Raw genomic sequence first — 15,395 nt, 5'->3', positions numbered from 1 at the left:
GAGGAAGAGGAAGTGAGCTCAGAGACGCCATGCAGATGCGATAGCTCTGCTCTCTGAGGCAGCCAGCGATGCAGCCAGCCACCAGGTCAGACATGCTGAATCTTTCCTGGTAAGCGCACCTTGTGGTGCTACATAGATTATTAGAAATGGGTTAAGAGGCTGAAACTAATGGGCCAGGCAGTGTTTAAAAGAATACAGTTTGTGTGTTGTTATTTCAGGGCATAAGCTAGCCAGGCGGCCAGGGTGCCGGGGAGGCAGCCCTGCCGGTCCTATTACAACACAGACCAGATAAAATCTCATCTATGTGCAAGCCTCAAAATGTTAAGTTATAAATCAGATGTCCTTTAAAACCTAACCCCCCGCCCCCAGCTGGGCAGTGGTGGCGCAGGCCTTTAATCCCAGCACTCTGGAGGCAGAGGCGGATGGATCTCTGTGAGTTGGAGGCCAGCCTGGTGTACAGAGTGAGTTCCAGGACAGCCGAGGATAATAATAACAGAGAAATTCTGTCTCAAGTTCAGTGGGTAAGGGCACTTGTCCTGCAAGCAAGAAGACCCAAGTTCAAATCTCCAGCACTCAAGTAAAGTGCCATGCACAGCTGCACATCCTTGTAACTCTAGGGGTGGAGTCCTGGGAGGGTCACTGGCCAACCCACCCAGCCCAAATAGCAAGTGTTCAGTTCAGTGAGGAAACCAGGTCTTAAGGCTAATAAGGCAGATTGTGAAAGAGAAAGACAGACAGACACCCCACATCTGACATCCCACTCTGTCCTCCACAGGCAAGTACAGGAGCAAGTACACTCACATGAATTAGAGAGAGAGAGAGAGAGAGAGAGAGAGAGAGAGAGAGAGAGAGAGAGAGAGAGAGAACCTAATTTCCACCCCACCAATGTCCAATTTCTTCAGAAACTGAACTGAGAGAAATTTCCAGAGACAGGAAATTTATGAGCAAATTTGCCTTTGTTCAAGATGCTCCTAGAACCAACCCTTCATGGTTCCAACAGCACCATAAGCTCCCACAGCTTGGCAGCCTCTGTGAGGTTTGTGGCAACGTGGGCGTACCAGAAACCTAAGAAGTGTGTGAGAAGCAGCTCTTCAAGTACCAGGTCAAAAGACTTCACTCTGTGACTAGAGAAGGCAACGAAATACTACAGCGAACTGGGCGAGCTTTAAGTGACTCTCATGAGTGTGTTTCGTGGGCTTTGTACCCGTAGAGAGAAGAGCAACATGGACCAACGCTGCGATCCACGTGCCAGTTTATCAGAGTGTCTGTCAGTAAAAAACACAAGGACACTCACTGTTGGTGCAGACTGCAACAACTCTCAATACATATCACCTACTGGGAAGAAGTCCACAGGTGACAGGGGCCCAAAGCACCAACCAGGAACTAGTTCCCCACCCCACTCCCCCACTTTCTCAAAGTCTTATAGGACCAAACACAGTTGAACACTGGTTTTTCAACTTGACTGCATGTTCAATCATCTGGGGAGCGTTATTTTTTTTTTTAAAAAAAGCAAACATACCGGTGCCTGAGCTTCTCTCCTAGAGAATCATGTTCTGTCCTGAGATGACCCCTGCACAGAGGGACTATTTTTAGATGAGCCCAGGGCAGGCTACTGTGCAGCTAGAGTTGAGAACATCTACTGGGAACCGCGGACCTGTAACTCTGGCTTGTGATCAGGATCATTATTCCCCTTAGCTCTCCTTCTCACTTCTCCTTCTCGCATGGACGACTTCGGCTAATCCGGGGTTACCATATTATCGATTTTCTCCAAAAGCTCAGACATGATTCTGGTATAAACCTGGAGTAAAGGACCAGTTCAAAGCACAAACTGGAGGGAAGCCTGGTAGTGCAAACTCGTGAATCCCAGCACCTAGGAGGCCAGGGAAGGAAGATGATTTGTTCGAGGCCAGCCTAGATTACTTAATGAAACCTTGTCTCAAAACTGTCGCTACAAACTGGGCTGGTTGTGATGAGCAAGAGTAGAGTGGTTTGCATTTGAAACCTGGATTCATGTGGACTGGTTGCTTTTGTTTGCTTGTTTTTGTCATCTTGACACAAACTAGAGTCATCTGGGAAGAGGGAACCACAAATGAGAAAACACCTCCATTAGACTGTCATCAGGGGAGTCTGAGGGTCATTTTCTTTTGTTTTATTAAAATGTTTTATCGTTTCATTTTGTGTGATTGTTTGCCCAGACATACGTCTGTGCCCAGTATGCATGCCTGATTCCCACGGAGGGCAAACGATCCTCGGGAACTGGTGTTACAGATGGCTGGTTGTAAGGCATCACGAGGGTGTCCTCTGGAAGAGCAGTCTGTACTCTTAACCACCGAACCATGTCTTCCACCCCTGAGGGTAGTTTTCCTGATTTACAATTGATGCAGAAGGGCCCAGCCCATTTGCCACCCCTGAGCAGGTGGTCCTGGGTTCTGTAAGAAAGTAGGCTGAGCAAGCCATGGGGAGCCAGCACCCCTCCATGGCCTCTACATCAGCTCCTGCCTCCAGGTTCCCGCTCTGTTTGAGTTCCTGCCCTGATTTCACTCCGTGATGAACTATTAGTTACTCAAAAGTCTAAGCTGAAATAAACCCTTTCCTCCCCAAGTTGCCATTAGTCATGGTCTTTATCACAAGAGGAAGCAAACTAAGGCAGCAGGCCTCCTCCCAAGAGCCCAGTTGGACAACTGCGCCCTCTAATTTGCTGCAGTTGAACAGGATGAGTTATGAAATGTTTTGAAAGCCCAGGCAAACATGAAATGAAACCTAAAACACTGTTTCAAAGCACTGAGCAGTTCTCTCGGCCCTGGACTTGCTTCAAGTTCTCAAGAAAGGTCACTTGAGCAAAGGCATGGTGGTGGCCTGCTCTTGTTAAGCCATCACTCAAGGAGGCAGAGACCAAAGGGTAGAAACTAACTATAGGCCAGCCTGGGTTGCATGGTGAGAACCATTGTGCCAAACAACAACAACAAAACAGAATAAGGACTTGGGAGAGAAAAGCCAAGCAGCCTGAGAGTTTGTTCCCTAGGACCTAGGTGGAAGGAGAGAACCAGCTCCCAAAGGTCGGCCTCGGACGGCCACATGCACACCCTGGCAGACGAGACACGCATACACACATGCATTCATAAAGATAAAGAAACTAACTTAAGCCATCTGACAAGAGCCTGCACACATGTAAATTAAGCGAGCAGAACTTCCTAGCCCATGTGCTGGGCAGAAAGTGGGGAATGTCTGCTGCTTCCTGGCTCTAAAGTTTAGGGCAAGAACTCCTGGTGAATTCAGTCAGGCTCAGCAGGAACTCCAGGAAATGAAAATAAATAAACAAGTATGGAAGTTCAGTCCAGAGGGAACGAGATGAGAACTCAACTGAAGAAGTGGTTTCTGGGCGCCATTAGATATGGAGACACTTGACTTCCTTGAAAAAGTGCCCGCGAGGGAAGTGGTAGTGCGAACATTCGCGCTCTTCCTTCTCATTGCGTTCAGTTTCTAAAGGAAAAACCTTCCTCCTCCTGGGTTTTCTTTATTGGAGAGACTACACAGGAAAATCTACCAAAAAAGAGGGGATTGTTTTTTTGGTTTGGTTTTTTTGTAGTTCTGTATATTCCAATAGGAAGAAGATGGGCAAAGGATAGAGTTGGGGGAGCTAGCTGCACAGATGGGATTTCTGGGGGCCTGCTGGAGGGCTGGGAAGTGATAGTGGGAGAGACTTTTCAGAGATACATTATCAGTGGTGTTACAGGCTTGAGAGAGGTGGCAGAGGAGGGAGGGGACATTTGAGACGTCAGGTGGGAATTAAAAATGTATTCCTCCTTTGGTTCTTCTCAAGAGATTAAAGTAAAGCTAAAAATGACCTGTTAAGAATTTTAGCCGCTGACCTAGATTTCTCTGGATGGATGCCGTGCAATAAATGAATCTCATAAGGCTCTGACTTACGTGGACGTTCTAAAGGGTAGATGCAGCAAATAAAAGATGACTTAGAATTAATTCTACCTAAGATCTGGAGAAAGATTAGACAGGCTATCTCGTTCATAAAGCAGGAATTAACTGTTGAAGACAAACCTATTAAAGATACAAAATAAAAAGATTGGAATATCACAAACTCTGGCTGGAGAAGTCTTTCTGAGTCACTTTCTTGGAACATCAAGCAAACAGGAAACAAAGGATATTAAAACGTGAGAGAAAAGTTGCAACAAGAACAGATTGAGTAGTGCGGGGCTGAATGAACGGGACTTCCAGGCGAGCTAAAGAAAATAAGGAGGAGAAAATAATTTTTAAATAAGATGAAAAACTGAACACCGATTTTCATATTTTAGAGCGACTCGTGGCGGGGGGGCTAGAGAGATGCTTCAGCAGCTAAGAGTGATTGCAACTTTTGCATAAGACCCATGTTCAATTCCCAGCACCCATTCAAATGGCTCCCAACTGTTTGTAACTCCAGCTAACACGCGCGCACGCACACACACACACACACACACACACACACACACACACACAATTTATTTATTTGTTTGTTTGTTTTTTGTTTTTTGAGACAGGGTTTCTCTGTGTAACAGCCCTGGCTGTCCTGAAACTCACTCTGTAGACCAGGCTGCCTCTGCCTCCAAAGTGCTGGAATTAAAGGTTGTGCACCACCACCACCCGGCTCAAACAACTTTTTTTCAAACAGCAGTCAAATCCAAGAAAAATAAAACTTTTAAATATAGGACCAGTGAGAATGGCTCATTGGGTAAAACACTTGCTGAGCAAGTCTGATGATGTTAGTTCCGTTCGCAGAACCCACGTAAAGATAACAGAAGAGAACTAACCCCCAAAGTCATCCTCTGCCCTCCCCGTGTAGGCCCCACATCCATCACCCATACACCCAGTAATAAATTTTAAAAATTAAAGACAAAAATACTTGGGCCTACTAAAGCCAAATATCAGAATGCCAAAAATAAAGAAAAACCAAGTTTCCAAAGAAGAAAAACCCATTATTTCAAAGGAATAATATGATTATCCCTCGAGGATGTCTCATCCATGTTTCTACATGGTGTACAAAGGGCAGGATAATGTAGCTTCAACTGTCAAGGGTGAGAGAGTCTGAAGACATTTTCAGACATGCAAGGGCTTAAAATTTACCTCCCAAACCCTTTTCAGGAATTTAAAGGATCTGCTCCAGCACGCGATGGGACACGTAGCCTAGAAAGAGAAAGGTCTAACAGTAAAGAAACATTAACGCAAGCAGAAAGCAAGAATTCAAGGAGAGCAGCTGCAGAAAGGAACTTGGAAAGAAATCAAGGAGGTTGGAACAGGAGGAAGAGGAGCCCAGGAGGGGAAACATTTCTGTGACTACAGTCCGCCCAACCAAATATTGATTCACAATGAAGAGCTAAAAATCAAAACAAACAAACAGAAAGTGCAGGGACTGGGGATGGACACTGGACCCATATAAATTCAGAACTCCCACTTTGTGACTGTGGAAATTAGGATGACAGAACGAAATGCAAATATCAAAGACCCACTGAAGTAAAAGAAACAAGGGGGAAAAAACCCAAAATGTTGATTTTTCTCTTTGCGGCAAGAGTGAAGTGAGTTCTTGCACACCAGCACTCCCACTAAGCACAACCAGAACAAACAGGCAAGCGAGTGTTTAAAAAGTCTTAAAGAGTATCAAGCAAGCTATCAGTACAAAGAAGACTTAAGAGCCGAGGAGGGACCCGTGGCCACTGTCGCTTTTCTCCCAGAGGCATTTACTGGCTGTTAAAAGGCAGCTGAGCCACTGGGAGCTTAGCAGAAGGTGGTGACTCATGTACAGGAACTGTGCAGCGCTTCCAATGGTCTCCGAGGGACTGGGAGGTGCTGCGGTCTGAATGTTCCCTCCAAAACTCGTCTTGAATTGAATTGCTTTTATAACCATATTAAGGAGCGGAGCCTTTGAGAGGTTGATGATGTCATGGGGCTCTGTCCTGAGAAAGTTCTGATACCACAGGAGTAGGTAGGGAGTTGTGGCGAGTCTGTCCCTCAGGATTCTGTCTCTCTCCCTCAGTTTCACTCCCTCTCCCCTCCCCCTCCTTTTCTGGCCCCGTTTCCAACTGTCCTTCAGGTTATACTCTCCACACGGTAACACCAAGTGTGGCCCCTCTATCTTTTCTTCCCAGCCACAGGCCAAACTTCTGTTGTTTATAAATTACCTGGGCTGTTCTGTTAGAGTTGTCAAAAACAGACTAAGACAAAAAAAAAAAAAGTACTAAGAACGGGGCCTGATACTAGAGCAAGGGTTTTATTTTCAAAAAGTAAAAACTTGACCAGGTTCGGTGGTCACAGGCCTTTAAACCCAACACTTGGGGAGACAAATCAGGTGGCTCCCTTTGAGTTGGAAGGCAGTCTGATCTACATAACAAGTTCCAGGCTAGCCAGGGAAACAATGAGACACTGTCTCAAAAAAAAAAAAGTAAAAAAATAGAACAAGATCAGAAGTAACAGAAATGCTTATAATCTTAAGTATACCAGTCAGCATTGTCTTATTGTAAATGATTCAGCATGCAAAGGGGAAAATTAGTATATTGTATATTATTTTAGTATAGTATAGTATTTTTAATATTTCCAGTTACGGGAGGGGTACTGCACACATGAGAGCAGGTCCTGGAAAAGACCTGCGGCTTTGGATGTCCTAGAGCTTATGTTATAGACAGTGGTGAGCTGCTGGACATGGGTGCTGGGAACTGAACTCTGATCCTCTGAACACCAGGAAGTGCTGTAACCACTGAGCCGTCTCTCCAGCCCGTTAATTCACAACTTTTTCTGGTATGACTATACATAATAAAATTCAAAAGGCTTCTAAAGCACAATTAAAATGGATAAGATACTATGGTAAAAATAAGCATGCATGTGAAAATATATATAAATCAGGGCTGGTGAGATGGTCCAGATGCCAAACACTTGCAGCCAAGCCTGACAAACTGAATTTGAGCCCTGGGACCTACATAGTGGAAGGAGAGAACCCATAAGCTGCTCTCTGACCACCACATGCATGCTGTGACACATGTATCCACGCACACACGTACACACACACACGCATATACATGAGTCATATTGGTAGCTTTTTACCATTCTCTAGCAGGAGATAGCTTTAAAAATTGCCACGAACTTGTGAAAAGGATATGATCTACACAATGAAAGCAAGAATATTTTATGAAGGAATTAAAACAAAAGTAAAGTAACTGGAGAAACAGATGTGAGGGCAATATGATGAACATGTCAGGCTCAATTTAATAATAAAAATTCCCAATGGGCCTTTTGAGGGAACCAGTTAAAATATTTTAATATTCCTTTGGAAGAATAAATGTCAAGAAAATGATGAAAAAGATGTGAAAATTTACCATAAAGTACTATGAGTAAAACACTATGGCATAAACATAGAAAAATCAACCCGCAAAATAAACAAGAGAAAAAAATTCAAGGTTGTATTTGCAATTTTTTTTTTCTGAAACAGGGTTTCTCTGTAACTTTGGAACCTGTCCTGGAACTTCTATGTAAACCAGGCTGGCCTCAAACTCACAGAGATCCGCCTGCCTCTGCCTCCCAAGTGCTGGGATTAAAGGCGCGCGCCACCACTGCCCGGCTTCTGTCTGTACTTATAACATGAGAGTCATTTCAATTTATGGGTAAAGGATGACTTACTTCTTAAACAGCATTGAAATGATCAGCTGTTTGTCAAGAGAAAAGAGAGCCAAGACTTCCCTAACTATTAAAACCAAAAAAATAACTGGAGAGAAGGATTAGTGGTTAATCAACGACACTGTTTTTATGTGTTCAATGGATAATTATTTTATATTTGAAATATAACTAATGAAAATAAGGGATTTTTTATAAGCATACATCAAAATCTGAGAACTTATCACATAACTAAGGATGTTACATTTCTCCTCAACACTGCTAATATGTTCACAATATTAAATTATCTGCACTATTATAAAATAAACAAAGTTATTTCATACAGAATTGCAAATAGAGTCCTCAAAATTACGTGTAATCAGAATTTAAGAAAAGAAAGAGGCAACCTGTGATGAACTACAGATCGCTTCCCAGTACCCATTTTGGGTTACTGAAAGCTGGCTGTAACTCCAGCCCTAGGGCATTCAATACCCTCTTCTGGCTTCTCTGGGCATCTTCACTCATGTGCACATAGCCACACACAGACAAATACAGATAATTTTTCAAAAATAACTTTAAAGTTAAAATAACAAAAACATGAAAAGTCAGGCACGGTGGTATAACCTAGAGGGAGAGTCAGGAAGTTCAAGGTCATCTTTGGCTACATACTGTTGCGAGATATTTTATTACACCGTGTAAAAATATGTCACTGTGATTGATTTTAAAAAAAGCCGAATGGCCAATAGCCAGGCAGGATTTCCAGGCATAGAGGATGCTGGGAAGAAGGCTGGGGTCTTGTGGAGTCACCAGCCAGGCAGAGAAGAAGAAGCATGGGCTGTACAGAGAAAAGGTAATAAAGCCACAAGACAAAAAATAGATTGATAAAAATGAGTTAATTTAAACTGTAAGAACTAGTTAATAAGAAGTCTAAGCTATCAGCCAAGGTTTTATAATTAATAATAAGTCTCTATATGGTTATTTGGGAGCTGGCAAGCAGGAAAGAAAAATCCACCTTCAACATAATAGAATTTTAGACCAGCCTGGAGTATATGAGACCCACTCTCAAAAAATTAGAAATAAAATACAATCAAAAAAAAAATCGAGAGATGTATTTGTAGAATTTTAAAAGCAGAAAAGAACCCTCTTAAGCAGGCCAAGAACCGAACGAAATAATAAAATAATAACATAGTTGAACCCACAAATATTAGATCTATATAAAATCATAGAAACAAGATAAACTAGACAACAAAAATGTGCAACAAGAAGGGGCAGCGAGGTGGCTTACTGGGTAAAGGAGATTGCTGAGCCTGATGACCTGATTTGACCCCTGGGACCCACCCAAACGGAGCGAACCAACTCAGGAAAGCCGTCCTCTGAACTCTACTTCCACACACATCTCCTGTGTGTATGCACACAAAAATATTCGACGCACATACTGCTGTGTGGATGCACACAAACACAATCAACACCCATCTCCTTTGTGTATGTCCACAAACACACTCCACACACATCTCCTGTGTGTATGCACACAAGTCATACTCCACACACATAATCCTGTGTGTGCAGACAAGCACACTCCAAATATCTCCTATGTGTATGCACACAAGTCATACTCCACACACATCTCCTGTGTGTATGCACACAAGCACCCTCCACACACATCTCCTGTGTGTATGCACACAAGTCATACTCCACATACATCTCCTGTGTGTATGCACACAAGCACGCTCCACACAATACTCCTGTGTGTATGCACACAAGTCATACTCCACACACATCTCCTGTTTGTGCGCACAAGTCATACTGCACACACATCTCCTGTGTGTATGCACACAATCACAGTCCACATACATCTCCTTTGTGTATGCACACAAGCACACTCCACACACATACTCCTGTTTGTATGCACACACACTCCACACACATACTCCTGTGTGTTTGCACACAAGTCAAACCCCACACACATCTCCTGTGGTTATGCACTCAAGCACACTCCACACACATCTCCTGTGTGTATGCACACAAGTCATAGTCCACACACATCTCCTGTGTGTATGCACACAAGCACACTCCACACACATCTCCTGTGTGTGCACACAAGTCATACTCCACACACATCTCCTTTTTTATGCACACAAGCACCTCACATGCCACACACACATACACACTTACAAAGGAACTGTAGTGAGTTTTTGTGAGACAGTATCTCACTAGGTAGCCCTGGTTGGCTTGGAATTCATATTGTAAATCAGGCTGGCTTTGAACTCATAGTGGTTTTGCTTGCCTCTGCCCTCCAAGAGTTGAGATTAAAGGCATAAGGAGGCACCATGCCCAGCTTTAAAAAATTGAATGTACAACAAATGTATTCGAAAATTTATAGGCCATTCAGAGAACACTAGAGATTCCAGATTAAAAACAGGACTCACAGGATTTGAACAGGCAGTTTATCAGAGAGACAATGCAAAGGACAATTAGATATAAAAAAGTATTGACCTCTGTATTATGAAAGCAGAGTTAGCTTGTGGAATGTCTGAGACTGGTTATAGCACTCTCAGTAAAACAGAGGGGACAGACGCTCCCAGAAATGGCTAGGAGAGGATGAACTGTTCTAAACCTGGAAACTTTACCCACCAGATTTCCGCAGCACCTACTCTGCATCACACTATCCTACAGGAACAGCAACAATCAAAACAACATACATCTCTGCGTTCATAGTATTTACAATCTAGAAGAAAATAACTCAGCAACATCTAGGAACATTTTAAAACAGGACAGCAACCATTTATCTGGCAGTTCCATCTTGGGGGAAGCGTTCAAGTATGCATGAATTATTCGTACATTTCAGTGTTCTTGTGTGTGTGTGTTTTCACACCCACGCACATGTATGGGAAGGTGAGAGGAGATCAAATATCTTTATCAATCACCCACCACCTTATTTTTTCAAGATAGGGTCTTGCACTGATCCTGAAGCATGGGGCTTCATACGGACTGGCTAGCCAGTGAGCTACCAGGATCCTAACTCTGCCTCCCAGTGCTGGGACTAGAGGCACATGTGGCTGTGTAGTGGCATTTTATTTGTATTTTAATATATAAAGCTTGCCTGAAGACCAGAGAGTAAAACAGCCCCACTGGTCAGTCAGCCTTACAGACCAGGCAGTGGTGACACACGCCTTTAATCCCAGTAGCCGCACTACTTTGCCATAGAAACCGGGAGGTGCACCCCTTTAATCCCAGTGGTGCATGCCTTTAATCCCAGCTCTAAAGAGGATTATAAAACAGGAGGAGACAGCTCTCAGTCTCAGTCTCATTCTGAGATTCCTGGAGGCAGGATCGCCATTTTCAGACTGAGGTCGAGGTAAAAGCCAGTGGCTGGCTGTTTTGCTTTTCTGGTCTTCAGGTTGAACCCCAATTTCTCTGAGTTTTTATTAATCGTGCTTTATTTTGGTGCCCAACTTTTGGGGCATGAATTCACGAAAAAGCTGTTCACCCAAGGCTTTTTAGCCGCCAGCCCAGGCCAGAACTGGGATTAGAATTCTAGATATAGGTTTTCCGGCGGTGTGTACGTGGCGGTACATCCTTAAACAATGGCAGCCAGCGGCAGTGATCCTCGGGCTGGAGACGTTGAAGAAGATGCCTCTCAACTCATCTTTCCGAAAGAGTTTGAGACAGCGGAGACACTCCTGAACTCTGAAGTTCACATGCTTCTGGAGCATCGAAAGCAGCAGAATGAGAGCGTAGAGGATGAGCAGGAGCTTTCAGAGGTTTGCATGAAAACCCTGAACTATACAGCCCGTTCAGTCGTTTCAAAAATAGAGAGACCATTGCCAGTGTTCGTAGCTTGCTTCTCCAGAAAAACCTACATAAGTTTGAGTTGGCCTGTTTAGCTAATCTTTGCCCAGAGACTGCTGAGGAGTCCAAAGCTCTGATTCCAAGTCTGGAAGGGCGTTTTGAAGATGAGGAACTGCAGCAGATTCTCGACGATATCCAGACCAAGCGCAGCTTCCAGTACTAATGTTCACACCCTGCTCCTGAGATTGCTCAGAACGGCACCACATCCCAGACTGGTCAGCCTCACACAGGAGTGCTGAAGCAGAAGACACTTGGGTCACTTTGCTATTGAGATATAATGTCCCTCTGTGGTCCTCAGACTCATGATACACCTCCTGCCTCACTCAGCCAAGTGCTGGGATTACAGGCGTGAGCCAACACTCAACAGCTTGGCTTTTTGGAGAGGAAAGGCTGGTTTGGTGATGGTCTTGGTTGCTGTTTCCACAGTGACTATTGGACCATAGTTACTGTGTTTTCTTGGTGCAACCTTGTAAGGGCTGTTATGGTCAAGCGTGCTGCACTCTGGAACCTGTGAGGTAGAATGATGTGTTGACCGTCTCTTACCTTGGTGTTTTTGGAGCCCATGTTATTTTTTGTTCTTGTCATTTCAATTTTTGATGTAAATATAGTTTGTAGTTTTTTAAACTAAACTGTTACACAAAATCTTGTATAAGGGAAGAATGTTCTTATCTAGTTGGAAATGGGAGAGATAAACCAGAATTAAAAAAAAAAATCTAGATATAGGAACTGGAACCCAAACCTAGCCACCTGGCTTCGGGAGAAGCACCTAGCACTTCCAGCTCCCATCCACTCCAGTTTAGCTTCCTCTCCTGCCACATCCGTCCTTGATGTCACCCCACTGGGCACCCACACAGCTTCCGCAAGCCCTGGCAGCTTCCTGTGGAATTTTCTTTTTCTTCCTTCTTCTTCTTCTTCTTCTTCTTCTTCTTCTTCTTCTTCTTCTTCTTCTTCTTCTTCTTCTTCTTCTCCTTCTCCTTCTCCTTCTCCTTCTCCTCCTCCTCCTCCTCCTCCTCCTCCTCCTCCTCCTCCTCCTCCTCCTCCTCCTCCTCCTCCTCCTCCTCCTCCTCCTCCTCCTTCTTCTTTTTGCTTTGTTTTCTGAGAAAGGATTTCTCAGTAGCTCTGTAGCTCAGGGTGGTCTTGAACTCACAGAGATTTGCCTACCTCTGCCTCCTAAGTGCTGGGATTTAAGGCATGTGCCACCACTGCCCGGCTTCCTGTGGAATTTTCTTTAGACCACTAACCAGCTACCAAATAAAGATTCAGAGACATATTAATTATGAATGCTCGGCCTTAGCCTAGGCTTGCTTGTCTCCCTAGCTCTTTTAACTTAATTTAACCCGTTTCTATGCATCTAGATTTTTGCCTTGGGGCTTTTACCTTCCTTTTATTCTGCATGTCCTACTTTCTTGTTTTCTCTGTGTCTGTTTGACCCCTGGGCGTCTCCCTGGTGTCAGTTTTTCTTTCTCTGAGCCTAAATTCCTCCTCCTACTTACTTTCCCTGCCCATAAGTCCCATCTATACCTCCTCACGCACTATTGGCCATTCAGCTTTTGATTAGACCAATCAGGTGCCCCAGACAGGCAAGATAAAACAGAATTAAACAACTGCAACACATCTTTGCATAGTTAAACAAATATTCTATTCCACAACATGTGGCCATGTCCAGACTTTATGTGAATGTCAGGAATCCAAACTTAGGTCCTCTTGCTTTCACAGGACGCAGCTTTACTTACTGAGCCATCTCTGAAACTTGCTTCAACCTTCTTCAAGGGGGGGAGGGGGAGAAGAAAACTGAAAACAAATGTCTATCAAAAGGTATCTAGTTAATTAAATTATAGTAGATTCAATGTAAGGAAAGTTACTCAGCTGTTAAAGAAAATGAAACTAAGCCTGGCCTACTGCCCCAGAAGAATGGATAAAATATATTAAGTAATATACAAAGATGCATAATCTCATTTTTGTCAAAAAACCTTAAACAACTGGGTGCAGTGGTACAAATCTGTGTTAGTTCAAGGTCTACAGAGCAAGACTGTCTAAAAAGGTAATCTATCAATAAGCCTTGAAGTCACTATTACGATGTAGTCATTGGTATTCAACACCATTAAACACATGAATTAGCAGATGTGTCAGACAGAATCTGATGTGGTGGGGTTCTCAAAGTCCCACCCCAAGCTGAGAAGCTACTGGCAATCCATGGCTGTCGGGAGAGGGAGAGTAAGCTTCTTGAGGTCCCTGAGACCCTGCCCGTGCTCTGGTAGATAGTCTTACACTTATGCACATGATGGCAGCACTAAGTGGGCCAGCGGCACAATTTTAATCCCAGCACTCAGGAGACAGACAGGTGTAAATTCATGGCTACACTGTCTACATAGCAAATTTCAGCCCAGCCGATGCTATATAGCAAAAAGACCTTGTCCAAGAAAACAAAAACAAAACAAAAAATACATGAAATTGGGGAGGATTGTGATAGGGGAGTAGAAAGGCTCCAGAAGGGAAGGAGTAGGGAGATTTGATTAAAATACATTATATGCATGAAATTATCAAGCAATTAAAACTCTTGAAATCCTGCAAGCGTTCTTTCGGTGACCCAACTTTGTACAGGTTTATGTGTGCATGGAGACAAAGTCTACAGGCTGTTTATTCTGATAAACATGGGGGCATGGGGGAAAGATCATTAAGCTGTCTTTAATAGTTGTTCTGTATTTTGTAATAGCTGTTCCAATAACATTTAAAAAGTTTTTGAGAGGCCCATGCATCTCCAACTCCCTACATAGCCAAAAATGACCCTGGACTCCTGATCCTCCTGCCTCCATCTCCCCAGGGCTTGGCACAGAGCGACGTGCCACTACATCCAGCTTTACACTCATTTTGCAATTGGAAGAAATCTGATAGGCACTTTCAAGTTGTGTGTGTGTGTGTGTGTGTGTGTGTGTGTGTGTGTGTGTGTGGACACGCCACCATGGCACGCATTTAGAGGTCAAAGAGCGTAAAGCACACCATCTGCTCTGTGCACTCTGTGTGCTACATAGGTTCCCGAGCCTCGGGCACTAGGCTGGAGATTTAAACACATACACACACAGAGACACGGGGCCACGGTCATCCTTGAAACAAGAATGCCAAGAATGCCCACTTTATTATGTTCAGGGGCAGCTTATATAGTGCTCTGGCCACACCCCAGCTCTCGGGATCTTTCAGCTGCAGCCACCAGAACCCATTCCAGTCTCATGCTCAGAGCAGCTGCAAACACAGGAAAAACAACTTGTTTTGCTCAGAGCAGCAGCAAGCAAGTTGTTTATAGAAATTCAGGGTCTTGGGGTCCACAGCACCCAACAAGAGAGCAAGCTTCTCGATAGTTCTCTTCTTCCACCTTACTGAGACAGGGCCTGTTTCTGCTGTTCTGTGTACACACTCCAGGCTAGCTGGCCCACAGGCGTCATGGTGTGTACAGGGGTTTTCTCCTGTCTCCACCTCTCATTTTGCTGTAAAAGTTGGGGTTACAGGTGCACGTCACTGTATCCAGATTTTTAAATTATGGGCTTAGGGGACTGAACTCAGGTTACTAGACACACACGCCAAGTGCTTTACCATGTTGAGCTGTCTACCAGCCCAATAGGGAATTTTTAAAGGACAATTGTGTTCTGGGTATTGGAGCTAAGGAGACAAAGTTGTTTGGGGTTTCGTCGGTTTTTTTTTTGTTGTTGTTATCATTCTGTATTTTCACCCAAAAGAAGTGCATTTTTAATTGTCTAAAAATTTGCACTTGTTTGACAGCAACAACAACAACAAAAAAAAAAACCAGCAGTCGGGCATGGTGATACATATCTCTAATCCTAGCATTTGGGAGGCTGAGGCAAAGGGAGCAAGGTCTTTTTGCGTTTTTGAGAAAGGATTTCTCTGTGTAGCTTTGGCTGTTCTGGAAC

The 15,395-nt window shown here is 43.9% G+C and overlaps 1 pseudogene; it reads left to right on the top strand.

Moving 5' to 3' along the window:
- Positions 1–11,210: 11,210 nt before the first annotated feature.
- Positions 11,211–11,695, top strand: LOC121445318 (annotated as a pseudogene).
- Positions 11,696–15,395: the final 3,700 nt, after the last annotated feature.

Source organism: Microtus oregoni, unplaced genomic scaffold (genome assembly GCF_018167655.1).
Source record: "Microtus oregoni isolate MIOR12 unplaced genomic scaffold, Mior012 000173F_ref0000288, whole genome shotgun sequence".
In the NCBI taxonomy this organism is placed as follows: Eukaryota; Metazoa; Chordata; class Mammalia; order Rodentia; family Cricetidae; genus Microtus; species Microtus oregoni.
The sequence above is the reverse complement of the archived record's forward strand: the minus strand, read 5'-3'. Positions and strand labels throughout refer to the sequence as shown.